At 46.6% G+C, this 26,471-nt stretch overlaps 1 protein-coding gene and 1 long non-coding RNA gene across 4 annotated transcripts in view; both read right to left on the bottom strand.

The window, feature by feature from the left end:
• The window catches only part of LOC126541509 (guanine nucleotide exchange factor DBS-like), a 331,349-nt gene that overhangs the window by 92,658 nt on the left and 212,220 nt on the right, over positions 1-26,471 (bottom strand). The gene's annotated exons all lie outside the window — the stretch shown is intronic.
• On the bottom strand, positions 8,886-16,975 carry LOC126541514 (uncharacterized). The gene is made up of 2 exons (XR_008614747.2): positions 16,230-16,975; positions 8,886-9,132 (listed from the first exon to the last, which is right to left on the bottom strand). It is a non-coding gene; the product is annotated as an uncharacterized lncRNA (long non-coding RNA).

Raw genomic sequence — 26,471 nt, 5'->3', positions numbered from 1 at the left:
GTACGTCAAGAACGCGCCTTCCGTTAGGACTGTCAACACGAGCAAGGCCGTCGACACTCCCGAAGCGCCTTCTACAATACAGAAGTACGTCTCGAAATTGAGAAAATTCCGCAGAAGACCGGTCATTCAACGGTGGCCATACAACAGATGACACGGTTGTTGAACGAAGCATATGGGTAGCCATGCAAACTGACTTCGCCGGGCCTGCATGTGCCGTAGTCGTGGGGACCTCACTTGTCATAATCAAGATCAAGGTGACCCGCCGTGGTTGCTTAGCGGCTATGGTGATGGGCTGCTAGGCACGAGCTCGCGGGATCGAATCCCGGCTATGGCGGCCGCATATCGATGGGCACAAAATGCGAAAACACCCGTTTACTTAGATTTAGGTGCACGTTAGAGAACCCCGGGTGGTCGAAATTTCCGGAGCCCCCCCACTACGGCGTGCCTCGTAATCAGAAAGTGGTTTTGGCATGTAAAACCCCATAATTGTTAAGTTCAAGGTGTCCCCTTGTATGACTACGTCTATTGCAACGAAGCTGGTTCTCCCAAATCATGGTGTTGAATTGGCTGTGTGCCTCCGTAGGTACGCCATGAACCCGAGCAGGCCTTTTGTTACACATAGGTGTTGTGACAAGCGACAGACTGTCCGAGAAGTCGCGCGCTCAGCCAACTTTCTTACACGTGCGTCACTAATTCACGTGCGCCATGCATTGATCTCAGTTGGACACTAATAGGAGAGCTATATAGGCATTAAACGCTTCTGGAACAACAGAAGCTAACGTCATGTCCTTTGCGTGACAGACTGCCATGTAGTGCGAATATCCCATCTTCATAGCTGAATAGAAGAACGATGGACATAATCCGAGGAAAGAGTCGCTTAAAAGCAATAAAGTGACGGCGAAATAAAATTGAAACGAAGCAACCTGAGAGCCGCAAAACGACATAAGTGGACAAAACCGCCGCCGACGACGACAGAGCAAACATACGTGTCCTCTCAAATTGTTTAAACACGAGACCAAGGTATACCTTGACAATGGAGGTCAAATGCTGCTCAATTACGCAACCCTGTGCCCTCCAGGATGGACAGAAAAATGTAAGGAAACAAATTGTTCTCCAAACCTATAATTATGTGACGATAGCGAAGGAATGCAGTGAGGAAGATCAGTGCACTTGACCTGCAGGCTATCGGAACAAAACAAAATGGTTGTGCTGCAATTTGGGGTCATCTTGTAATTCCCCTTTACTGCATTGCTGGAAAGCTTGCCGTCTGACTGCAAGGCAGAGCAAACTTAATCGGGAGTTGTTGCAGTTGCTTCGGCCTCAACACATGGCTCGAGCTAAGATGATTATAATGAACCTCTACCATGGCTATGTTAGGAAGAATTGGCGTATAAAAGGACGAACACAGGGGGAGGGGGAGGGAGTAGACGAAAAGAATGAAAACTATCAACTGGTTTTATTCGTTTCGAAGTTGCACACGTATATAGTGTTCACACTTGAGAAAAAAAGAATGGGGGTGGGAGCAGGTGGGGGGCGGTGCAAATCGAGTCTGGCTCATGTCAACAAAAGCTGCGCAGAAAACTGTTTTCCGCATAATGCAAGGTAGCAGAAGTGTCCCTTACGCAGTCATCGCCCTTTTTCCTTGATGCAAGAAGCTTCTAAAAGCTCACGGGCTATTTCGTTCTTGCTCCTGCCTAGAATATTAATGTTGTTGAACAATGCCTTACATCCTTTACATGCTATGCAATGAGCGGGAAAGTGTGCTCCTTCTCTTTTCCGAATTGACAACGCGTGCTCCCCTCCGCGTTCCTTTACTCAGCGCCCTGTTTGGTCCACATTTCCTCGTTCACATTTGAGCGAGATTTGATACACCATTCCCGTGGCACATTTAACGAAAGTTTCGGCATGCTTTACTCCGCAACCTCTTTGTCGGGGCCCTTCTTCGCTGATAATCGGGCATAACCGAGAGAGCTTATTTGGAGCAGAAAAAAGTTACAGGAACGCCATGCTTTCTTGCGACTTTTTTTTTTTTTTACGTTGTGAGCGACTTTGTGCACCAACAGTAACTCGTCCAGCAAGATGTTCTTTTTAACTGCCATGGCTCGTACCCACTGAGGCACTGAGGGGGGTAGGCCCAGAATCGGGCGGCAGTAGGTAGCGAAAAAGAATTCTCATTTAAATATGAAAAACGCAAAGGAAAAGAAAAGAAACAAAGAAAATTTTTGAATAACTAAACTAGTATGCCAGCGAGCAGGCAGACGACGGGAAGGATGAATTTTAAAGGGTACAGTCAAGGAGAGAATACATATAACGTTCATAAAGAATTTGGAGAAACACATTTCAGTGAAATGAATGGTGATCTGATAGGTAGAATAAAGATCGAAGAATTAGCAGGGTAATCGTTTTGTTTGAGTTTAAAAAAAAATCAAACACTGTGCAACACACGTCTCTGTGGCTATAGCGTGTGGTCGTGGCCCCAAATGATAATATTACCGGTGTGCTTAATTTTAATCCAATTTTGCAGAGTGAAACTTAAAGTAATATGTTTCTCTGGTTTGAATATTTTCAGCACGAAAAAAAAGTAGTCGTCAATTGATAGTCAAAGGCGGCGCCACATCTTCAGCTTCGCTTGTTACCCAGTGTGCCACTTAGCTGAGCAGATCACAACACACAGTACATTGGAAGAACAGGAATAACCCCAACGAGAAACAAACAGGCGCATGATCAAGAAAAACATTAGCGAAGCCCCCTGTCTGCGCTTACCCCAAAATGCGTGGTACATTATGTTAATAAGTTTAAGAACACGGAACGTAACAATAAGACAACATGGCTGGGGACATTATTATTATCATTATTTATTTATTTATTTATTTATTTATTTATTTATTTATTTATTTATTTACTAAACATGCACCATCGCTTCTTCAGACCAAGCCCACCGATTTCACCAGACATTGCAAGAAATGTTTTGCTGTTTCCACCACAAGCACATTTTAAATTTAGAAGCAATTTATAGTTTGCATTTTTGTTTTATTCTGAGAAAGCTACAAAGCTTGATTTAATCGTTACAAAGAAGAGGGCAGTTCAAATGGTCACTGCGACTAGGTTCTGATGCGACGTTGATAACAAATCTACCTCGCTTCATCCTAACAGCATTTTATGCGCGCAAACCTGCTGTTACTAGAAGAAGGGCCCCAAATGACACATACAGAAAAAAAAAAAAAGGACAGAACACTAACGCCTCAGAGCTATGGCTCACCAATTATAGTTGAACAATAAGTGCTCCTAATACGCCTTCCTTGTTCAGAAGGGCCATCGTTCTCTGTTCCTCATGTATACCTTAGCAGACGACTCGGTTTTCGACGTGGTTTCATCGATACGCTGGTTCGCGTTATGTACAGCCGGCGTCACCCTTGTGTAGAGCACGGGAACGCTTTCTCTGGGGCGCTCCGGAGGCAGCCAGCCACGTCTAGCTGCTGGGGCCGACGTCTAAAGGTAGCTGCCGGGCACGTTTGGCCCCATCAACTACCGTTAGACGTCGCTGGCTGGCTCCCGAGAGCCCCGGAGGCAGCCGTTCCCGCGCAATGGTGACGCCACCTGTATATTGCGTTCTGTCTCAAGAAGCTCGTGTTTGTTCTGAGCAATACGTGTCGACTGGCGCCTTCTTTTAAAAGCTGTGCTGCTACAGCCAGCCGAGCAAGAGACATTCAAAAGTTGGCAAGCCTGCTAGCTCCATCGCTTGCATCCCGCAAAGGTGAAGGCACCGTCACCGACGACGCCGATTAGGTCGCAGTCATCGACCGGCCCCGCGCGCAGCGCCGCAAATCCAGAGCTCCGGCAATCGTCGCCATCGCTCGCGTCGCCGCATAAGCGCGCATAGAAAAACGCTTACAGACAGACCGGCAGCGCGGGAGGAAAGAGACGATTAGCATCGACCTGCCGCCCCCCACAATGCCAGGCGCCCTCCGCACAGGAACGTGGCGGCCGGCCCGTATTACGACGCCGATCTAGCGCCCGGTTATTGTTTTGGTCGCAGAGGAAGGAAGCCCGCAAAATCGGTACACGCGGCACAAAACGCGGTCACTAAAGCTCGCCTAGCTGCTCCGCCGCTGCGGCTTTTTTTTTTTTTTTTTTTTTGCCTTTTGCACGTGGCCGTGCGCCCACAAATCGAGGGGAAGGAAGCCGGGAAAGTTTCTCTCGTCGGAATTGTTCGCATTCAGCGCTTCACCCCTTCCGAGTTTAAATGCAGGAACGGTACGTGTTCTGTAACTCTGCTGCACGTTGCGCCAGAGCCGTTCTTTCGAATTCACAAGTTGCCGCAATCGGCCTTCCATCTTTGCACTCTCGTATCGAAAAGCATTAGCCTTTTCTTGTTTTTCTTGCATCCGTAGTTGTTAAGCGTGCTTGAATTCCCGCGGCAGTTATTACAGCCAATGTCATCTTACTTAACACGTTTTCCTTGTCAGAAGTCATCAGAAAAGAAAAAGAAACCTCGTCACCCAGGAATGGAACCCGACTCCACGATGCATGAGCTCAGAGCGTCGCCGTGGTCATTACATTCCAGCAATGCCGTTATCGTCGACAACAATATCGGTTTTAATTCCAGACCGACAAAACCAGTCTAACCAACCCAATCGAAGCGTTCCACGGATTCCGGACCGTTTCTATTCTTTACGAATTCATAATCCTGAGCTCCTCGTATATATAGCTGTGCTCTCGCAACCTTCCCCCAGCGAACACAGCATCACTGGTACACAATATGCGAGGGCACTGACCGGCCCAACGGTAAAATGGGTGAAATCTGGTCGAGAAACTCGACAGAAATGAAGATTGTTGCGCAAATTTAGAATAATGCGTTGTTCAATAATGCCAAGAAACGCACAGCAGCCTTCTCGAACCTCCAGTGCTCACATTGCCGAGGGTACACTCGCAACGAGCGGTTATGGAGTTCGGCAAAAAAACGTAGGGATCAAATATCATTCTATCTTTAGAACGCGGTTGCGAAAGCAGTGTCTTCAAAAATAGAAACAGCTGCCCTTTATCGACTTCGTGGAGCCTGTTGCACGAGGAATTGAGGGATTCCGTTTAATACTAAATCGGAGGCATATATCGCAGTATCTTCAGCGCAATACCGACACAATGAAGTATGTAATTCTTCAAAGCGTGCAGAAGCTCATAGATTAATATTATTCTCTAATGCGATGGCGAAACGATTTCAAGAACTGGAACAACAGCAGGCTGAGGACTCCGTTTGTCGTCGAGCAAACGCCGTCCATAAGATTTCGGCCAAAGTCAGATTTGCACAATAATGTTTCAGCGCCACATGTAGCCGCTAGTGGCTATAGGTTGCATAATATGACGTAAACACTGTGTTTCATTCTTCTTCGCCGGATGTTATTCAAGCTCGAGACGAGATACTTGACACACACTGCGCGCTCAATGGTGCAGCGTTTTAATGGAGCCCCGAATAATAACAGAAAGAAGGAAAAGTGAAGTTGGCCGCGGAAGCCAAGGCGGAAACCGCTCATCTGCTGCAAGCTATCGCTGTTGGCACCACTGTGTCCCTTTCCAACCTATACAACGCACAGCCAAACCAAAACCACACATATACGCACGAAGACACAGAGTGCGTTCACACAAACACACACACACACACACATACATGCACAACACACGCAGAAGCCGCGCAGTTACCCCTTATAACGCTAACGAGGGGGCGACCGCCCGACGCTCCCATTGTTCCAGATGCCAAAGAGAGACGACCCCGTCGACGACCCCTCCCCTTATTCCGGCGGCATTCTGCGGCGTCAGTACATATGGAGGAGGGACCAAGCAGTCAACCGCGTAGAAACAAAGGCGACCAGCAGAGCTGCATTTCCTTTTGCTTTACTCTCGGCACGCAGACACAGCCGACCCGTCCGTCCGCTAGAAGGCGCCCCCCCCCCCCCCCCCCCCCCCACAGAACTTCCGCAAACGGAGCCTCGTTGCTCCCGAAAGGACGTCCGGGCGCAGCTCGCGGTGCACAAACACCACCCGGATCACTGCCGCTGCGTCGCCGGCATGCAGCCGGTGCGCGCGAGTAGCGGTGTGCTCGTAGCTGGCCGCTGGACCTCGCGAGGGAGCGCGCGAAGCTACGCTGCTGCTGCTACTACGCTGTATTCCTTTCTCTCTCTTTCTCTCTGTCTTTCTCTCTCTCTAACCTTGCGACGCCCTACGCAGCGTCCATTGTAGGCAGCCGTGTGTCCTATAGAGCCGCCAGGCTGGCCAGCGGCGATAGAGCGAGATGCCTCGCAGCGCTTTGTCTGCTCCATACGCAGGCCACTATTTATAGAAGAACGTACACATCTCTGTATGTGCGTGTAAAGGAGCGCGAAAGCGAAGCAGGTTCAGCGGGTTTTAGTAAGCCGTAAAAAGGGACTCGTCATTCGAACAGTTATCGATGAAAATGAACAGCCCTTAAAGTGAGTGAACGAAAAAGCAGACCACGGCCATTCGACTGATTATTCACTGGGTGAACGTTAGGTCGCAGTTTGGACGCGCGAACGACGTGGTGACGCTTTTCTCGAAACCCTTCAAAAGAAGGCAAGTCCTGTAACTTTGATCTTCAATGAACTCATATGACAAATGTGATCTTACGTAGGATTTTTCAACGGGGCACTGTAGAAAATAAAGCCTATGTGCAGGGTTATCAGTTTTGAAGTTTTGTGTTATTTTTTTAAAAATATCCTGTTGCAAATTGCATAATTCTAGTCCTTGAGCTGGATTATTACGAGGCGGACTCAAAGAATTAACAAAAATCCAATAATTATCGTTTGAATTAATTACACTACGGAACATACTCCAATTTACGAATTGTAGCCCGCGAGGTTGCAAGGCGTATTCACTTGCAACGTATTTCCAGAATGACGCTAGCTTGGAGATATGCGCCACCAAATTGCCTTAAAGATGCACTGGTGTTCCACTAACGTTTTTAACAAAGCGCTTTTTATGCACTGAAGCACAAAGGTATCTGGAACGCCTACGTATTTCGTTCCAGACTTTGGGAAATAATATTTCCAAACTGGTGCCATCCTGGAAATTCATTTCGAGTAGATACATTTTGCAAGCTCACCGGCTATGATTCGTAGACTGCAATATGTGCCGTAAAGCAATTAAGTCGTTTGTTCAATTTTGTTAAGCAGCTGAATATGTGTGTCGATTTCTCGAGCTAGTAATGTCAGCCTCTTCGAATAATTTAGCTCAAGGGCAATAATTATGCTCTCTACCATAGGAGATTTTAAAGAATTCCATAAAACTTAAAAATGATCGTCCTGTATATGTGATCCATGTGACCTACAGGATTTTTCAATATGCACATTTTCGTAGCTCGTTCCTTTCTCAAGTCAATCGATATTACTTCACTAGGACACCTTGTTGCGCTAAATTGTGACAGAGTTCTGTTTCATGTATATTTCTTGTTTTCATTCCTTGCACGAATTCAGCATTTCACTTAGCGAACTGCATTTCGTGCGTGCTTTTGCAAAGCATCGACGAAACAATCGCCCTGCTTCATATGCAAATTCTGCCACTGCGTTCCATCCACTTCCGGTAACCTTTAGCGAAGTGGTATGGAACTTATACGCAGCAACGTCCTTGTTTTCAATGTAAGAATGTCAACTTGATGCGATACAGCTACAGCGATCGACGATATTTTACACCCTTCAAGAATAACACACGGGTGTTGAGTTTGGGGACTCGTAATGACGCGGGATTTTTCTTGTCCCACATGAGCAACCTCAGTACAGGAGCGCTTTCGAATTCGTTCATCCCAGAATTAAATGCAGAATTGAAGTCGCGGCCCGGAGTCGAACTCGGGACTTCTCACGCTCGACAATATCACCGTAAGAGCGAGTGAGCGACACTGCAGTGACGCTGGAGATACAGATATCGAGATAATCACTTAACTATTCTGCAGTTGTTGAGCGTGGTCCACGTAACGCGAGAATCACTGACAATTGCCACATTAGGACGCTTACTCAGATAAAAAGCATGCCACTGGCTCGGACGAATAGTCTCGTAGCCAGTAACGTACTTTTCCTTCCTTTCCCCGTAAGTAACAACATATAGATAACCTGTGAACTGTTGAACACGTTCTTTGCCGTTGTCCTCGATACAGCGCACACGAGCAACCACTAGCAACCGCGCTGGCATGTCTTGACGACCGGCCGGTTTCGGAGCAGACTGTCCTGGAACGCCGGCCTGTACAGTCGTCACACCACAAGTCGGTCAAGGCACTCTTGATATTTTTACGTTACAGAGACTACTAGAGTACTTATAGCTCTCACAGACGTCCCCCCCTCCTTATTTTTTTCTCGCATTTGATTTATCTCCCCCCCCCCCCCCCCCGGATTCCTTGCCTCTTCCATTTCCCCTTACACTAAAATAATTTACACCCCTAAGGGTTTTTTTGAGTGTCTATAACTAACCCCCTAGCACCCTAGAAAAAGCTGGGTTTTATAGGCAATTACACCCTTATGATGGTTATTCTATATTCCAATAACACCCTATCCCTTGAGGGTGTTTTGAACAACATATTACCCTTCGATCCATGGGGTGTAAGGGTGTGATCAGGAATATATTACCCCTTCACCTATCGGGTGTAATGAGCAATATAATAGCCCTTGCTTAAGGGTGTTGAAGTACGGCATGTTGAAGCGGGTACACATGCACTTCATTGTTTGTTTCGTAAGTCTACAGTCAGGCTAGCACACAGAAATGTTATGTATGGTGTGCATACAATAGGTAATGTGTTTCCAAATGCATGGCATAGCAACTTTGAAGAAAACACATAATCACGTGTGAGTGTTCTGCGTGAAATAGTCCATTTACCACAGATACAGGAAGAGTGACTGCATGGAGGGTCATTTATTCTAGCCACCTGTACAATATTTAGAGCTTGCACTACGCCTTGTATGTGGTGACAAGTCTTGTGGTCGTTCTACACTGAAGAACAGTCTTATTCAAACCAATGTTCCAGGGCACAGGCGAGGCTGGTGATGCCTTTGTGTAGCTCCATTCCAATGTCCTAAGGCGAGCCATCATAGATGAAGCCATTTCTTCATTGATCGCTGTAGCCATCTGCTTGTTTTCTACCTGCAAAATGATTTGTTGCAATTTAATGTCAGGAAAAGTACATGAAACATGACAAGCAGCGCTTCCCTGCATCATTCACTTAAATATTTCAAGATCACATCAAGACCAGGATAAAGAAAACAAGCACAGATGGTGCTTACTTTCAAGAAATCGTTATTTCGAAAGAATAAGGCATTTATTCTGCCACATCATGAATGTAGGAGAGAGAGGCTACACAATTATATGAGGGCAATTCAGAAATTACTGCCTCCAAGCCCACTACTTTGCCAATATTACTGCAAACATTTTGAACTCTTTATCATTGATGCGCTTATGTTTATGCTATTGAATGTCGCCTCACCATCCTATCTCTTCTCGTTCCAGAGTAATCGAGCAATTCATGGCATCCAGTGGTGAAGTCCAGTTCAAACAGCAGGCTGTAATTGAATTTCTGACTGCGGAAGGTTGTGCGCATATCAACATTCATCGCCATCTGACTGCAGTTTACGGGGATGCCTGTGTTGACGTCAGCACTGTGCAGAGGCGGGCAAGGACTGTGAAAGACCAAAATCCTGCCGCATCAAATCTCCAGGATCAGCACCGAAATGGACGGCCCACAATGGCTTCTGATGAGGGTCATGAACATCAGGCAGATAATTTGACTCGGGGCAATCGCAGGATCAAGCAACACCAGATTGCAACAACACTCGCCATTTCCATTGGCTCAGTGAACCACATCATTAAAGACCTGCGTTACAAGAAGACTTGCGCTTGTTGGGTGCCACGGCAACTGAAGATTGACATGAAAAAGTTCAAGCATAGCCAACAAGTTAAAATCTTCTTGTAACCCAGGAGTTTCTTAATTATCTGGTTCACTGAACCAATGGAAATGGCGAGTATTTTTGCAATCTGGTGTTGCTTGATCCTGCGATTGACCCGATTCAACTCGCCTGCCTGATGTTGATGATCCTCATCAGAAGCCGTTGCAGGCCGTCCAGTTCGGTGCTGATCCTGGACGTTTGATGCGGCTGGATTTTGATGTTTCACAGTCCTTGCCCACCTCCGCACAATGCTGACTTCAATACAGGCATCCCCGTAAAGTGCTTTCAGACGGCAATGAATGTTGAAGGGCGTAGAACCTTCCGCAGTGAGAAATTCAATTACAGCCCACTGTTTCAAGAGGACATCATCACTGGATGCCATGCATTGATCGATTACGTTGGAACGCGAAGAGATAGGAAGATGGGGCAAGTGACATTCTATAGCATAAACATCAGTGCATTAATGATAAAGAGCCAAAATGTTTGCAGTACTACTGGCAAAGTAGTGTGTTTGGAGACATTATTTCCTTAACCGCCCTCATATTACAGCAATAACGCTGGGCAGTTTGTTTTTGTGTGTGACATCTGACCCAAAACTACAATTTGGAATGTGCACAAATAAAGATGCTCGTGTTGAGTCCAATAAATTGCTTACAAATATATCAATCCTTTCTTATGCAATAAGTTTACAATGAGAAGCCACATCATCTCACTGCAACTTTTCCCTACAAGCAAGTTATATTGAAAATAAGGTGTAGCCATATGCTTCGCTATGCATTGCAGGGTAACCATCAAGAGGTACTTTGACATTAATGCCTTGTTCCCAAAACCAATAGTGTAAATGCCAACCATTATTTCACAGGAGGTGGTGGCCACAAGGCAAAAACAAATTCGCAGTGTTTACGTGCCTAAACAATGACCTTACATTCATCGGTTAGTATAACACGTGGCATTGTTGTTTTGCCTGCCTCCTCAGGAATATACATTATTTATGGGAGTAGAAATCAGCATTTTCACAGAAGCTTGCTCCTTTAACAAGAGACACAAACGATGCTGTTCTTCAGATTTCCCAGGCAAACAATGCAAGCATCACTATACTCACTATCACAAACAATGCAAGCATCACTATACTAAGCATCACTAAGCTGACCTTTATTTTTTTTCTTAATATATGACCTACACAGTGGCTGGTAACAACCCCTCTCTCAGAACTATTTGGCATCTCTACTAGAAGCCCTACCTACACTTTTTAACATCATCTTAGACATCTCCACTAAGCAAGCACATAATCCTGCTGGTATTTCTATTACAGAGGTTTTCACGAAAGATCTTCCAAGCAAGAACTTTTTAGCATCTGATCATTTAGATGCTTTGAACTGGAACAACACAGTGAATGCATCTTGCTTAACAGAAGTTTAGCTATTTTAATCAAAGCACAGTTAAAGCCTTTCATGTATGAAGTTCATCATCTGCTTTCACTTGATCTTCCTGGTTATCTGATTGTGAGTTACACTAAGATCAAACATTCTAATGGCCAACATCTTTCATCTGTGAAGCGCAGAAAACTTTAGTGCACTTGTCAGTGTTGTTACGGCATTCTTAAATGTGATGATTAGGCTGCTGGCTGTTTAGCACTGTAGTGGCATTGTACAGGGTGATCATTTTTAAGTTTTATCGAATTTTTAAAAATTTCCTGTGGCAGATGGCATAATTCTTGTCCTTGAGCTAGATTATTTGAAGAGGTGGACATCACTAGCATAAGAAATCGAAACACATGTCCGACTAATTAAAAAAAGTTCACTATTCCCTTTGTCACTAATTATTTTACTGCACATATTGCAATTTACGAATTGTAGCCAGTGAGCTTGGAAGACGTGTGCACTTGAACTTCCAAGATGACACCAGATTAGGAATAATTCCCTGATAAAGAACACTACACAAGGGTGTTCCAGTTACTTTTGTGCATCAGTGCATAAAAGCACATTTTGTTAAAAAAGTAAGTGGAACAACAGTGCATTTTTACGGCAAGTTTGATGGTACATATCTCCAAACTGGCGCAATTCTGGAAATCAATTCCAGAGTGGATGCATCTTGTAATCTCACTGGCTATGATTCGTAAATTACAATATGTGCTTCATATATGTGGTGGCACTGGCAAACACTCCTAGAGTTCTACTAGGAAACATAAATACCGAAGTGGATGGGGAAAAGGCACCTGTTGTAGTTCAATTGGTAAAGCATCGCACGCGTAATGCGAAGACGTGGGTTTGTTCCCCACCTGTGGCAAGTTGTTTTTTCATCCACTTTCATTTTCAGTAACTTATAATTTCTTTATTTCATTTACTAATCACAAGTAATTTACCCTAAGTTGTCCTTGGTGTTAGTGTTTGCTGGCTTCTTAGGATAAGATTAATAAACATCGGCCCCTCAGTTAAGCCACTTTCTTTTTGTTTATATGTGCCATAAAGTAATTAATTGAAAAGCTAATTAATAGATTTTCGTTAATTAGTTGAACATGTGTTTCGATTTCTCGTGCAAGATATGTCTGCCTGTTTGAATATTCCTGCTCAAGGACTAGAATTATGCTATATGCAACAGGTTATACTTAAAAATTCCACAAAACTTAAAATCATCACCCTGTATAAAGACACTGAATTTTAAAACAAGCTTCAGTGAACCTTACTGAATTAGCAAATGGCCAGTGTAACTAGCATGATTATCCTGGTAGTCTCTTGTAGCTTATAAGCATAGAGCATTTCACTTACACATTTAGGAATGCGAAATTTTCTTGAAATCAGCCCTTTCTTTTTAACAGCTAGCATCCCTGCCAGTTTGGTTAGACATAATGTTGCATGACTTCAATAGTACTGCAATATCAGATTTTCTTTCTGCTCCAGTGTCTAGTGATATATCTTTACCAGTGCTCTTAGCAGCTGAGATAAATAATGTTCCTGCAGGTAAATATCAGAAAACATTGCGATAACTGCCAAGTAAATGCAATCATGCGTCTTGTTTACAATACAGCATGTGCTCTACCTCCTGCCAGGTTTGTTCTCCATATCAGGCCAGCATGCAACTTGTACAAGAGGCACCTTTCGCATGCATGAAGATATTTTATGAGGTTATGGTGGTGTCAAAATATGACATCAACCATAATGCCTTAAACTATTATATGAAACACTTGTAGAAAGATAGAAAAGGCACCAATCTTGAATTTATCACGTTCGGTTTACAGTACCATAGTAGAAATGGCTCAACTAGTACAGGTACGCAAATGGGCTAGTTGGTATTGGTCGATGACGTTCGACAATGTGAACTCGACAAAGGATGGAGAAAGAGGCGATAGCATTTGTCTCCATTTCTCGCCACTTTCGACGTCCTTTGTACAAGTCCGCACTGTTCAACATCATGGGTCAACTAGTACAACCTGAAAAAAATGTCATGAAAGAAAACTTGGCTCTCAACCTCGACAATTCTGCCTGTCAGGTATTATGGTTTCTTCAGAACTTATTTCTTTATAAAAAGTCATGCCCATCAAGTAAAGCTTACTGAAAGAAATGAAGAACAACATCAACACCTCTCAAGGCACATGCATCAAAGGAGTTAGAGCATCATACACATTACCTTTAAGTGCAAAAGTATTCTTTTTCTTAGGCAAACTGCATTTCTAGTTTCTTAAAGCCTATATATTCATTTGTCACAGCTATGGGAAAATCACAAGGTGGAAAAAGATGTGTTGGTGCAATTTCAACATTTATGTACAACAACAAAAGGTAAAGCACAGGAAGTCTCACTGCTCCTCTGTCTAAATGACACTCAGTTTCATTTGTCATGTCCACTCCCATCCTGATGGCAGCAGAAACAGGAAGAGAGCAGCGTGGTTCAGAAAGCAGACGAAGGTGCTGATATCCTAGCTGACATAACGAGTAAAGAAGGCAGCTGGTCAGGCCATGTAGTGCAGACTTGAGACATCGTTAACTAGCGCGAAAAAAACAACGGACGACAGCTAGAAGCACACACGACAGAGCTCTAGGCTTCAACTGAAATTTTGGCTACACAGAAACATAGGATCCAGGGGATGTGACCTCGACGGATGGAAGCAACATTCATCTTTCCCTTTCCCTGTCTGACAAAGGAGGTATCGGAGCAAATTGATGGATAGGTTCATTTCAAGATACAAACACTCTTTTCGGTGAGAGCCAGGGAAGGGGTGCTTACACACCTATCACCCACTTTTTGATGCAAAGTGCTTCGAATATTTTCATGTCGACCTGCCTCTAGAGCCGCATGGGCAGATGAGCACTTTGAAACTGCTCAGTGCATGAGCACCTACAGCAATGATTGGCCAGATGGCCACCAGCCACTGACAGCTGCCCTATCTTGGTTCCCCGAAGCAGTCTTTTAAACACCGACCTGCTTGACTTGAGGGAACACAGGGCTGCTTTCAGTGCCTTAGTGGCTAGTGGCCACCTGGCCAATTATCGCCATACGTGCTCATGCACCGAGCAGTTTCAAAGCAATTGTGCGCTCAGGCAGCTCCAGAAGCAGGTTCATAGGGAAATATACGAACCACTTTGCATAAAGTGGGGAACAGGTGTGTGAGCAGCCGTCCCTGGCTCTTACCAAGAGTGTTCGTATGTGAAATTAACCTGTTCATCAATTTGTTCCGATAGCTCCTGTGTTGTTTCCAACGGTCGACATTCTGTGCATCCCATGTTTCTGTGCAGCAAAAATTTCAGTTGAAGTCTAGAGTTCTGTCTTATGTGCTTCTTGATGTTGTCGTCTTTTTCACGCTAGATATTGATGTCTCAAGTCTGCAATGAGCACCAACTAGCCCAAGTGCCTTCTTCAACCATGTAATGCATAGGGCAGATAACCGGTGGCACATTCGAGTTACAGAACTGATGCCAAGGGAAGAGAAGGGTAGTCAAGGACGGTAGAGAATTAGACTGTATGATGAAGTCGGGAAATTTGCAGGCTTCACTTCGAATCAGCTAGCGCAAGACGGAGGTAATTGGAGCTCACTGGGAGAGGTCTTCATCCTCCAGTGGAAAAAATATGTAGGCCAATCGTGATGAAAAAAGTATACCTGTGGGCTCAGACACCTTCACTGTCTTTTGAGCAATGTGTAGGCCCAAGACAATCGGCCGGTTCCCATGCAATTGCTTCATGCTGACTAACTGCATGGGCACAAGAAAACAACTCACCATTAATACCACCCGAGATTGACCACTTAATAAAAGAACCTCTCAAAACTGCAAACACAATTAAGCATTTACCAGCTTAATACATACATATATACAAGCCAAGAATAGTTACAATAACCATACGCTTTATAACTAGACATTAGAATAAGGTAGTGAAACGTAGAATAGCCGTAGGATGTTCAGTGCAGTTCATTTCAGAAATACTGTCGACCACTGACAGGACGCCTTAGGCAGGGTTCAGTCGTACAACAAGAAAACAAATAGTAGTAGTAATAAGCATGCGTGCGTGGAATCAAAAAACGAGTTCAAGGTCGAGAAAAAAATGATTAGGCTCGATGTACTTATTTACACAAAGATAAATTCTTAAACAAATAGCGCAACCACGCGTTCATCCGCAACGGCACGAAAGCTTCTAGAACAAACGAGTACAACTGAAAACGAAGGATAACCACATAGCCGGGATGGTTGTGGTTCTTTTGTATTAGTTCTAGCGATGAAAGCACAAGCATTGCAAGCTACCAGCGTCATTACCTACCACGTGACCTGGGACAAAAAATAAAAACAAAACGAGTGCAAGTACACAAGCGACATTTAATACGGTTGTCACACTGCACACTTTTGGCCGCGATCGATCCTGACTGGGATCGAATTTCTGGTCACGTTTGGCTTCCTTGCTGAATCTGCGGACGGGAGCCAATCGCGGTCGAAAATTTCGATCCGGAACAGGCTCAATCGTGATCGAAAGTGGCCGTGTGACACCGGTATAAGTATGCGCCCATCTTTAGCAACAGAATGAATTAGCCAAACCAAAGTATTATTTACCTGCCTGCGCCGTATACTGACGCGTAGCAGTACTTAATTCTCTACAATTCAATGTGCTGTCACAATTAGTTGAGGACACACGAACAATGAAACATCCGATATATTTTCATTTCTTTTTCACGTTCGGTGCCCGTAGGCTCCGCCTGAAGTACACATACTACACTCGCATCCAACACACCTTGTGCTGTCCTTTAAAGAAATTACGCGAAAATTACTACCACAATGACGCACCATAAAAACGCGACGCTGAATGTGACCACGTACGTACCTTTTATATGAGCCGTCCATGCGCCTTGCAAAAGGCCCTCGGTTTGAAGGCGGAGCGCTGTCACGATGTGTACTCTGGGCACGCCATTTCGTTTACGTAGTGGATGGACGATGTTGACGATAGATTCCGCCAAAAAAAAAGTCCACTTCATCCCTGGTCAGGCCGAGTGGAAGATGTTTTCTCGTTGGCCACGAATGACGGCCGTCGTAGGCATAGTAAACACACCGTCACAAAGAAACACCGATGTCGTAGGCCGCTACTGCCTTTCTTTCTCACGCATAATCACGTCGCCTTCAGTCCGGATGCTCCCTTCGCGTCGATGAGCACAAAAGTACACGAAAACAACGAGGTGGTGCAACCTAAACGTAGCGAAAAACAATCTAATTATTCACAACTTCGAGACTGTCACGGAGAACACACACATGTGCACCCGGCGGCCCGCCGCGAGACTCAGTAGCGATCGCGGCGACACCCGTCGGTGGAAGTTATTTCAATTTCGGTTTCGTTTTCAAGGCATAAATACATATATTCTTTTAAACTACGTGTGTATATTACTTTCGAGGCTATTTATTTTACGCTACCTCTAAGCAATTATTATTATTATTATTATTATTATTATTATTATTATTATTATTATTATTATTATTATTATTATTATTATTATTATTATTATTATTATTATTATAAATAACAGAGGCAGATCCCACGCACTGTGGGAATCGACATAAGCGCAGCTTGCTGTTCTATTTGCGTTCACTGACGGTATTTGGCGATGATGTTGACGGCCTACAACAGTCGCGATGTGATGTTGAATGTTATAATACAGAAAGACGTGCTTGCTCGAGGCGCTGTTGCACGCCATTTTTCTTAGCTTACGTGAAAGTTAACGCTCTAATTCCCTTACACGAGCGCATCGCATCGGGGCTGAAGCGTTGATTTGCCGAACAGCCGTTTGCGTGTTGTCGTCTTGACGCTGCGGTGCTTTAGTGCGGCTTTGCGTCTCTGCATGCCCTGAGTCAGTGATCCACGTGCACAAAACTGCGCGGTGCTTACTTTTTAGAAATAGCAGAAACGTGCCCTTTCATACCTTGAAGTAAAATTATTACTGTTTGCCCGCAACTGTTGCCATGTTTAGTAGTAGTGCTCCTTTTATTGAGGAGACCCCAAACGAAGCATGCTTTGTGTTTGTAGAGTGTGAGACCGGACTAGTTGGTATTCCATGCTGAAGTGACTAGCGCTGGAGGGGACACGGGGCACAAAAGGGCGACCACGGCGACAGCGCCCATACCTTCTCCGGCGATCATTCCATGTATGCGAGCTGCCACGTGCGAAAAGTGGCATTATTTACCCAGTTCGTCTGGGTGTTGGCTTTAAACTTCTCTTGTCTCGTCGTTAGTCTTCCAGATGGCATTGTGTCGATGACTAGGGTGTTTCAGTGGGCATTATGACGGCCAAGTATTGTAGCGATGCCCACAAAGTTCTCGCTAAAAGGGCTCGCACACGCCTTCCCCGAGTCCCTCTCATGTACATTATGCACGCTCTAAAACCACCCACCGCCGCAGCTGGCAAGGCAGTGACAGCAGCAGCAGCAGAATTGGAAATTATAAGGGAAGAGGCATAGAAAGCTTCGCTTTAAAATCTAGCAGAACGCCTCTGTGCACACTGTAACCTGTCATCCAGAGCTCTGGTGTTTTGACAGAGTTCAATTTCATTCTACAAAGTATTTCCCGTATTCAGCATGTGCACCTGTCCTGCCCGTCTCGCGAGGGGAGACGGGCGAGTCTCGCGCAGGTCTGCATATGCCAAGACATCTCGAACGTACTTTGCAGGTGGGCAATCGCGCGCACACTTGAAAAATGCCTCGCCACTGTTCCGTGAACAAAGATGGGTCTGCGAATGGCCCGCCAATTTCTGGAATCTCATTCTATGTATAATGATTGGCTTAATGTCCTATCCATGCAGGCAATAATACTGTCTCCAATTTGGGAGGGGAAATATTTGAGTAAATAGCGCTGTTAGTCGGTGTGGCAAATACTGTATGCATCGCAAATTGTACGTTGGTTCTCTATACTTTCTCACATTTCCCTCCCTTTCTTTTTCAGCACTCTGTTCTGGCAGCTGTTTGTAAGCCAGTAGAACTTTCCTTTCCTATACAACTACAAACTTAATAGTTTCTTTTTGTACAGCGAGCTTCGTAAATTGACGCAGACGCGAAGCCATGAGCGTTTTGCACGGCTCTTTCTGTAGAGGCTGCTTGATCAAAGCATTGTGGTGGGTGAGAAGGCTCAAGTTTGCCTACGAAGCTACCTTGTTTTTAAACGTCAGAGAAGCAGAACGAATTGGGGTTATTGATTCCGCGAAAGAATCTCAGGTGGGGTCAAATCTTCCCGAATCGGCGTATCTTTTGTCCGAGTATGGTTCGTCGCCCCCTTTTCTGCCTGTTTCGTTGTGCTTGAAAGAAACCTAGACGACCGCATTGCTTTGGAGCAATTGTGGCGCGCCCAGCTACATGCTGTCACGTGGCCTATTCATTTTGCTGGATTGCTGGCGTCCCACAAGCAAGAACTGCACTTGTTCTGCCTTGCTGAAAACGTTTTGAACATTTTTCTTTTTGGTTAAATATTCAATGCTAAAAAAAGTATGTGCGCGCTTTTGGATTCCGCGGAATTTGTGCGTGACGAGATTTGAGAACTGTGTGCCACCTAGCCCACTATGACATAATAGTAGTGCTTCAGCAACAGGTTTTTCGCAGGACATATTTAAAATGGCTCATCAAAACAGACAGTGAAACGGTGGGGAATCCTCTTCAGGCGTTTTGTCGGCATTGAAAGTCCGACATGTCTCGGGGGGAAGGGGTTGGGGTAGGGGAGGGCCCGCTTCTGGATCCGCCACTGGTTTGTAGTGCCGTGGGACACGCTGTCTCTTTGTACAACTGTATGTTTGTGAATGTAATAAAAATAAACAAAAACACCCTTGCACCCACCCCCAATATTCTTAGTCAGTGCACCCTTTTGGTGGGTAAAAGGGTGTTATGACATCTAAAACTGCCCTACGCTTCGCAAGAAGTCATGATGATGGGATATTTCTAGAATGAAAACACCCTTCAAGGGTGTTATGACTCGCAATTCTCACCATCAAGGGTGTAAATTATTTTACTGTGTATACCCAGGTGTGCATTGTAGCAAACCAGGGTAGCTTCCGGTTAGCGTAGCTCCCCGCCTTTCCCACCCCCATTTCTCTCTCTCTCTCTCTCTCCTCTGTGGGTGCGACAATATCTACGGACCAGTTTACACCGTCAAATTTAAAACATGAACGAAATATACAGCTGAAGTGAAACATTAGCATTCTCCAAGCATTTGAAGATTGCTTTGAAAACGCAGGCATTTTGTTCTGAATCGTCGCATGTATTAAGATTCTTGAGTGCTACTATAACGCTTTCCCCGTGTTGAGTGGAACATATGTTTTTTAACAAGTGGAAGACATAATGCCATCAAAGATTCCTAATAAATCCGCTCGGGTAACCACGTGGAAGAAGCAATATTTCGCGGGAGGAGACTGGAGAGGCAGTGAGAATCACAAAACTTGCCATGCACGCCAGACTGTGCGATAAAGAAAATGATCCCTATCGTTGAAACATAAATGAAAAGAGTCCACCGTTCCTCTCTTCGCTCTGTTTAAATTATTCGCGCTGCTAACGAAAAAAAATAGGGGGGGGGGGGTGACGTGAAGCTGTCAAATTATCCCGAGAGTGCAGCTCCTCGTTCGTCCTAACCAGTTTCGCGAACTGCAAGTTGTATACGCAATAAAACCATCCATATGCAGAGTGCGAGATCTTGCTGAGTCGTCGGTAACAGCATATAAGCGTTCAGTAGAAGCGCCGCCCACAAAACTGTCGTGTATATATATATATATATATATATATATATATATATATATCCTTTGTGCGTCGGGGCTCTAAAACTGCTCCCGAGTGACGCCGATATTGAAAGAAGGTTCTCCCCTGCCACGACGTCATGGAAATGAGCAAACCCAATTGGCTGGCGCACCTACATAAATTCTCTTCGCGAGTTTGGCAGCGGTGCATTTGCCACCGCACCCTTGGGTTGTCACGAACTGCAGAGGCTTGCACCTCCTTCCACTTGTGTGCCAACTGTGGTTTTTACACCGAAAAAGAAATTTCCTTGCCTCGACGACTGACTAATAACCCACGGCATGAAAGACACACGCACGCGTTTAAATACTCATCCGCGGGCGTCGTTTCTCCCGGGATCGCTAAACTCGACCAAAGTTGGCGTCTCCTTTTCGCGTGTCCATAAACAGCTCCCAGCCAAGGTTCTAAACGCGCTCGCTTCGCTTAAAATTATCTCCTCAAGAATACATTCCGCCACCCTCTCATCCCCGAACGCAGCTCTTTCTCTCTCTCTCTCTCTCTCTCTCAAAAGTTAGCGAGCGGCGCCGGGTGTAAACTTTCGCGTCGCACCTTGAGCATCGCCACGTTAGCGCGCGCACGAGCGCTGAGAGGGACAGCGCGCCGAGCCTCTCCGCTCGAGAGACAAAAGGATCCGAGCGTGCTCTTCACCGCGCCAGCTGCGGCGGCGGCCGCCAGTTGCGACGGCGCGAGCGCGTGCACAAGCCGGTGCTCGGTGCAGCGGCTCCGTTCCTTTGTCTCAGACCGCGATGGACTGCATGCGCAAGAGACGCCGGCGCTGCACGAGCTATTGTGCGTCGCCAGCCGTCGCTAAGGGCGCTTCGCTTGCGCGCCGAGCTAACTTTCGTGACTTTGTTCCTTGTGTGCGCTGTATGTGTCTCTGCCCACGCATATACAGGCGGCGGCACTTGGTAATGCAAGCCGGTGGCGCGCTCGGAGCGCTTCATCCAATGCAATCTGCGCGCGGTGCATGGGAGCGAGAGCGGAGTGATGGCTCTTTTTCAGCGAGTTTGTGGCGTACACAGACGAAACTGGTCCGTTGAAAGCGCGCCGCTTAGCTCTCTTACTTCCTGTAGTTGCGACGTCTCTCCCAACGAATTTTCTTAAAACTGTTCCCGTAGGGACGGCGACAAGACGTTCGTTGCTAGCGCTTCTTATCGGGAAAGTATCAGCACTTGAAGAGCCTCCTCCTAATGAGAAGTTTCAGCACCCGGGGTCAGTGCCTCATCGCTACGTCGAATTAGCGTTTGCTTAACCACGATATCCAGTTATGCAGACTATATCGCTAAAATAAAGCCCCAAGTGTGTTAGAAGCGGGTCATGCGTCACCGCAGCAAAGCACGAAAGGGAAATGTCTTCATGCGCGAAGACAACCACAAACCTTTCAGTGAAGTGCAGTCGCACCCTTACTGTGAGAACCGTACCCATTAACGTATGAAGAGATGCGCTCAGACATGCGCGTCGATGCGCTCAGACAAGCGTGATATCTGCTTGGCATGTGCCCGAGTTTTTAAACTCGCATGCAGCGCGAGTGGTGCACTCGATCAAACATAAAAAAACCAGGTTCATATATATATAGTTCACGCGTATGAGTGGTCGTCTCCCAAGGCGCTTTATCGGCCCCCGCCGTCGCCGCAGAACCTCAAACTGCTCGTGACAGCAAAGAGGGTGCGAGGCGGCGGCAAACAACGCCAGCTATAACGCGTATACACGCCAGACGCCTTTCACTCTTACGCCTCACTAAACTTGCACCCGACTTAAATCATCTCTCTCGGCCAGCCCTATTTCCCGGACGCGAATAAGCACCTCCACATACGCGAATATTTTTTTAGAGGCGAGGGGGAAGGAGACGCGCGTCGGACGGATGCTTCTTTCCGGAAGCAATTTCCACGAGCACGGCCGTCGTTCAACACACAGAGCTCACACGGCGGGCCCGATGCGAGCCGAAGGCGCTCACACACGCACGCGCCCCGTGCTAAGCTCCTAAATGAGCGGAGCCCATAAACGAAGGCGGAACACCGCAGCTTCGCGAGCAGAGACTTTTGGGGTGATGGGGAGGAGGGCCGGCGGCTGGAGGTAGGACGTGTTTGCTCGGCGCGGGGGGGGCGTAATACGCGAGCGAGGGCGGAACGCAGCGGTGGTGCTCGAGGCGACGACGGCTCTCGCCAAGTGCAGCGTGTGTGTGTGCGTCCCCGGCGAATTGACGCCACCGACGCAGGCAGCTGGCAAAACCCCTCGATCGAGCAAAGGCGTCAACCCCCTCCTCCAACCACCCTATTCCTTCACCCCTCGTCTTGGGCGTCCAGTCAGCCGAGGTCCCCTGCCTTCGAGCGCTGATCAATACGCCGAAAATGGGACCGGTCGAGACGGCGGTATGGCGCGACGCGCCAACGAACAAACAAACAAAATGTCGGCTTCGTCGATCGAGGCCGCCACCACGATGCACCACTATGAACTAAAGGGCTCGCGGACAAACTAGCATGTTTTGTACGTATGGAGCTATACAGTTCACCCGGTCGACCATCCGCCCCCCCCCCCCCCTCCCCCCAAAGTAAGAAAGGAGCGCTCTGGCGCGAGTGCGAACTTGGAGGCAGAGAAGGGTCAGAGGCGGTATAAATGGGGCTAAGAGAAATGCCGCTTCGCTTTTTTTTTTTCTTTCGGTGTCAACGCCCGCTCGATTCGGACCAGTTGTCGTCGCCAGGGCAAGTACGCCCCCTTTTGATTTCTTCCTCGCTTTCGCAGCGCAAACGGAAACTCGCCTAACTATATGCGCCGTTATTGGTCGCGCTCTCGCAAGCTCATCCGCATGGACGTACAGTAAACTGCTCTCGCTTCCGCCTGGGGCTCTCGCAGGTTCGTTGGAAAACGCGGGAGCGCAACCACGCGTATATAGTGGTCGTTCCATTCTGCGCCGTCCGGCCGTCGCAGTTACCGCACTTTTCGGTAAACATGCATCTGACCCGTATACACTCCTCATCCTATAGTTCGTACCGATATCGCCCAAACATGAGTCTTATGCTCGCACAGGCTGCGGTTCCTTTGATCTGATCTCCGGAAATAAACTGCGCTACTCAGCTCATTTGCGATCGTGCTGTAAAGTTTGTGCACCAATTAATTTTTTTTTTACTTGAGGGTGTGCCTATATTTTCTTACGAAGTGTTCAAACGACGACTCTTAGTGCGTATTTATACGTGTTCCCGGGTAATGCACACTTTACAAGCCAATTACTTTTAATATTACTACGAGTTAAGAATTACGTCATTTTTTTAATGAGCAAGAAAATAAATACATGTATACGATGTGATACACACGTCTTCACTGCAATGAAGAATGAAAAAAAAAAATGTTTCTGAATCTTCCTTAAACTTGGGAGTTCATGTTGAGAAAACACTCCAGGGGCTTCACTGCCGATCAGCTCATTACGCATTCACACTGGGCTTTCGCGAGTCCCAACCGTTCAGCCAACTCGCTTGTATTTCATTGCTCTGCATGCAATAAGCCAATTTGCTTTTCTCTGTAATAATGGTTAAATATGCACGGACAATATAAATTCGCGCAGCGGCCTACATAGAAAGAAGCGCACATAAATAAAATAATTACGATTACTGATCACTTGCCTACAACAATTCTATTGTCCCAAGTAATCTATTTCCTATATCCATAAGCAAGAAGCAGCATAATGTCGTAATCTATATTAAGCCTACCCGCACACGAAAGTGCAAACCATGCGCCTGCCCAGACTAGCAAAATATTTAAAAGCTAGCTGAAAGAAAACACCTAAGCGCATTTTTATGACCTTACCCTCCCACTGACCGGTATTCAAACTATAGCCGAACTGAAGTTGTGAATTTGCGAGTGCGAACCAAAGGGCTTACCGGTTCAGGACCACTTCAGCTGGCATCCAAGAATACAATAGGCATCAGGGGAACGACATTGCGTTCCACTTCAAATCACTGATACAGACCAATACTCCATTTCTATTAATGTCAGCATTACCGTCACGCTCAGTCCATAGAAGCAAGCACGCTTCTGCGATGGCAGATTGCTCGTACCAATGAATGGCTGTCATCTTGTTTTCCTTTGAGTTCCTTTATACGCGAAAATCAGTGTTCTTCACCACAGAAAGGTGGTAGTGCTGACACGCAAGTACACAGCGACGTGGATTTCTAATTCGAGCAACTTCAAAAAAGTAATTTGATTACCGCTGCTTTGCATTAAATCAAAATTTTCAGGAAGGTTTCTTTTATATTTTTCGTCCGCAGCGCTCAAATAAAGCGCTCAGCGTCTTTGCTTACCCAGTTCGTACAGAGAGGGAAAAAAAAGAAAAAACCGTCTTATGAACACCTCGTCACAGATGCAAACTGCACAGAGACGTGGACTTGTTTCAATCAACCGTCGACGGATGAATAAAGCAAATGATGCCAAGAACGAGATAAAAGATGCACAGAAAGGCAGGGAGTTTAAGCAGTTGTGGTTGTGGCTGGCTACACCGAGTGAGGAGAAGAAAGATTTAAATAGAGTAAGGGAGGAGAAATCGAAGGTGTGTTATTGAATCACGCGGACCAAAAAAACTTGAGTTTGTTAGAATTCGCTGAACTTGTTAAAAGCGAAGGTTACAGCATACTCCGGAGCCAGGACAAAGACAAAGGCATCGACCGTTCACAGCGCTTCAACCGGAATCGCGGCCCGACCGTCCCCAGACATCATTTGTGGTCCGATAAAAAATAAAGGAACGTAAAAGGAAAGAAATAAATGGAAAAGAAAATGAAGAGCGCTTTCTAGGAAAATGCGAGAGTCCATACGTCGCACCGACTTTACGTTTCCAGACCACGCGGCGAAAAGCGGCCGTGACAAAGCCAACAGGCCGGTCACTCTCAGCACCTCGTTAGGGAGGCGCCGCCGAAGTTATAAGGACGTGCTGTGGCGCGTGGGAAGCTGCGACCAACAATCGAGCCAGGGAAAGTTTCGAAAGAAAGTGCTTAAAGGATGGTCGCGCGGCCACCACACTGCGAATGATGAATCAAGGTGAGCGAGCGTTTCGCTCCTGCAGCCCCGACTTCGCTAGGCGTGCACTCACTACGGACCGTCGGGTCGCGACGTCATTAGGGACGATGCTCGGACAAGGGGCCTACGGCGCGGCATTCTTCTTCCGATGGCAAGGTAAATGCTACAGTCCGACGCGGCTGGAGCTTACGCCAGGGACGCGTCATTTGGGGCCAGAGTGCAATGTTATTAGGGCGAGTGCTGGGAGAAACAGAAAATAAAAGAAAGATTGGTCCTAACAAAGGTGTCACCGGCCAAAAAATAAAGGGTTGGACGGGGCAAAGAAAGCGGAAGTGAGGCCTTCCCGGCGATGCGCGCTACCAACTTAAGCAAGCGAAGTTTCAAGGGCGTGCAATAATCGCGTCGCTTTCATCCGTGGTTCGCTTCGCTTTGACTTCTTGCTATCTTTCTCGCTTTGTTCCGAACTTTTGGAATAAAGCGAAAATTCAGTCGGAGTCCTAGTTGTCTTCAGTGCTCTCTTCGCTTACACGGTCTCGCAAAAGGAAAAACGAAACGAGAACACTCGATAACGCCGCGTCGCAAAAGAATAAACAAAAGACCCGCCCCGAGAGAGTACAGGAGAGAGAACAACTACCGAGATTCGCGCCAACGTTCCGGGATGAATCGCGAACGCCGCCGTGCCAACGTGTACTCGATGCGACAGGGTGGAAGAAGGCCCGACGTGTACGCCGTACAGTCGCCGAAACGCACGCGAGTCGTGTTCGCCGAGGCCTTGGGGGGGTTGAACGGCAGAGGGGGACCCGCCCAGGCCTTTCCCCTCGGGGGCGTCTTCTTCGCTTCCACGGACGCTGCGTCGGACGGCGCTGTCGAGACATGGCGTAGCGGCTGTAGTCACGCATCGTTTGAGGACATCACTGCGGCAGCAAACGAATCGCGCGTCCGTCTCTTGCACGCCCCCAGCTAGAGTCGTAATTTCTCTTCCTTTGTCGTTTCAACGGCTTCTCAGTACCGTGTTCGCACCCTCCCTGTTCCCGTCTCACCCCCCCTTCCCCCTTCTTCCCACCTCTGCAGTGCTGCACCGATTTAGTCAAAGAAATACCTCAGGAGCAAAGTATAAGCATATATACACTAGGATGCACTGAACTCTAGCGCCGCTGACACCACTTTCGTGCATCCGCCCCTCTGTCCCTCCTCCTTTCTTTGTGTACCTGCCATCATTTACGCGAGGAAAACTCAACACGAAAAAAAAAAAAAAAAAAGAGAGAGAGACGTGTTATCTAGTGATCCGGATTTCGGTTTTAGACAGCGAA

Source organism: Dermacentor andersoni, chromosome 2, assembly GCF_023375885.2.
Source record: "Dermacentor andersoni chromosome 2, qqDerAnde1_hic_scaffold, whole genome shotgun sequence".
In the NCBI taxonomy this organism is placed as follows: Eukaryota; Metazoa; Arthropoda; class Arachnida; order Ixodida; family Ixodidae; genus Dermacentor; species Dermacentor andersoni.
The sequence above is the reverse complement of the archived record's forward strand: the minus strand, read 5'-3'. Positions and strand labels throughout refer to the sequence as shown.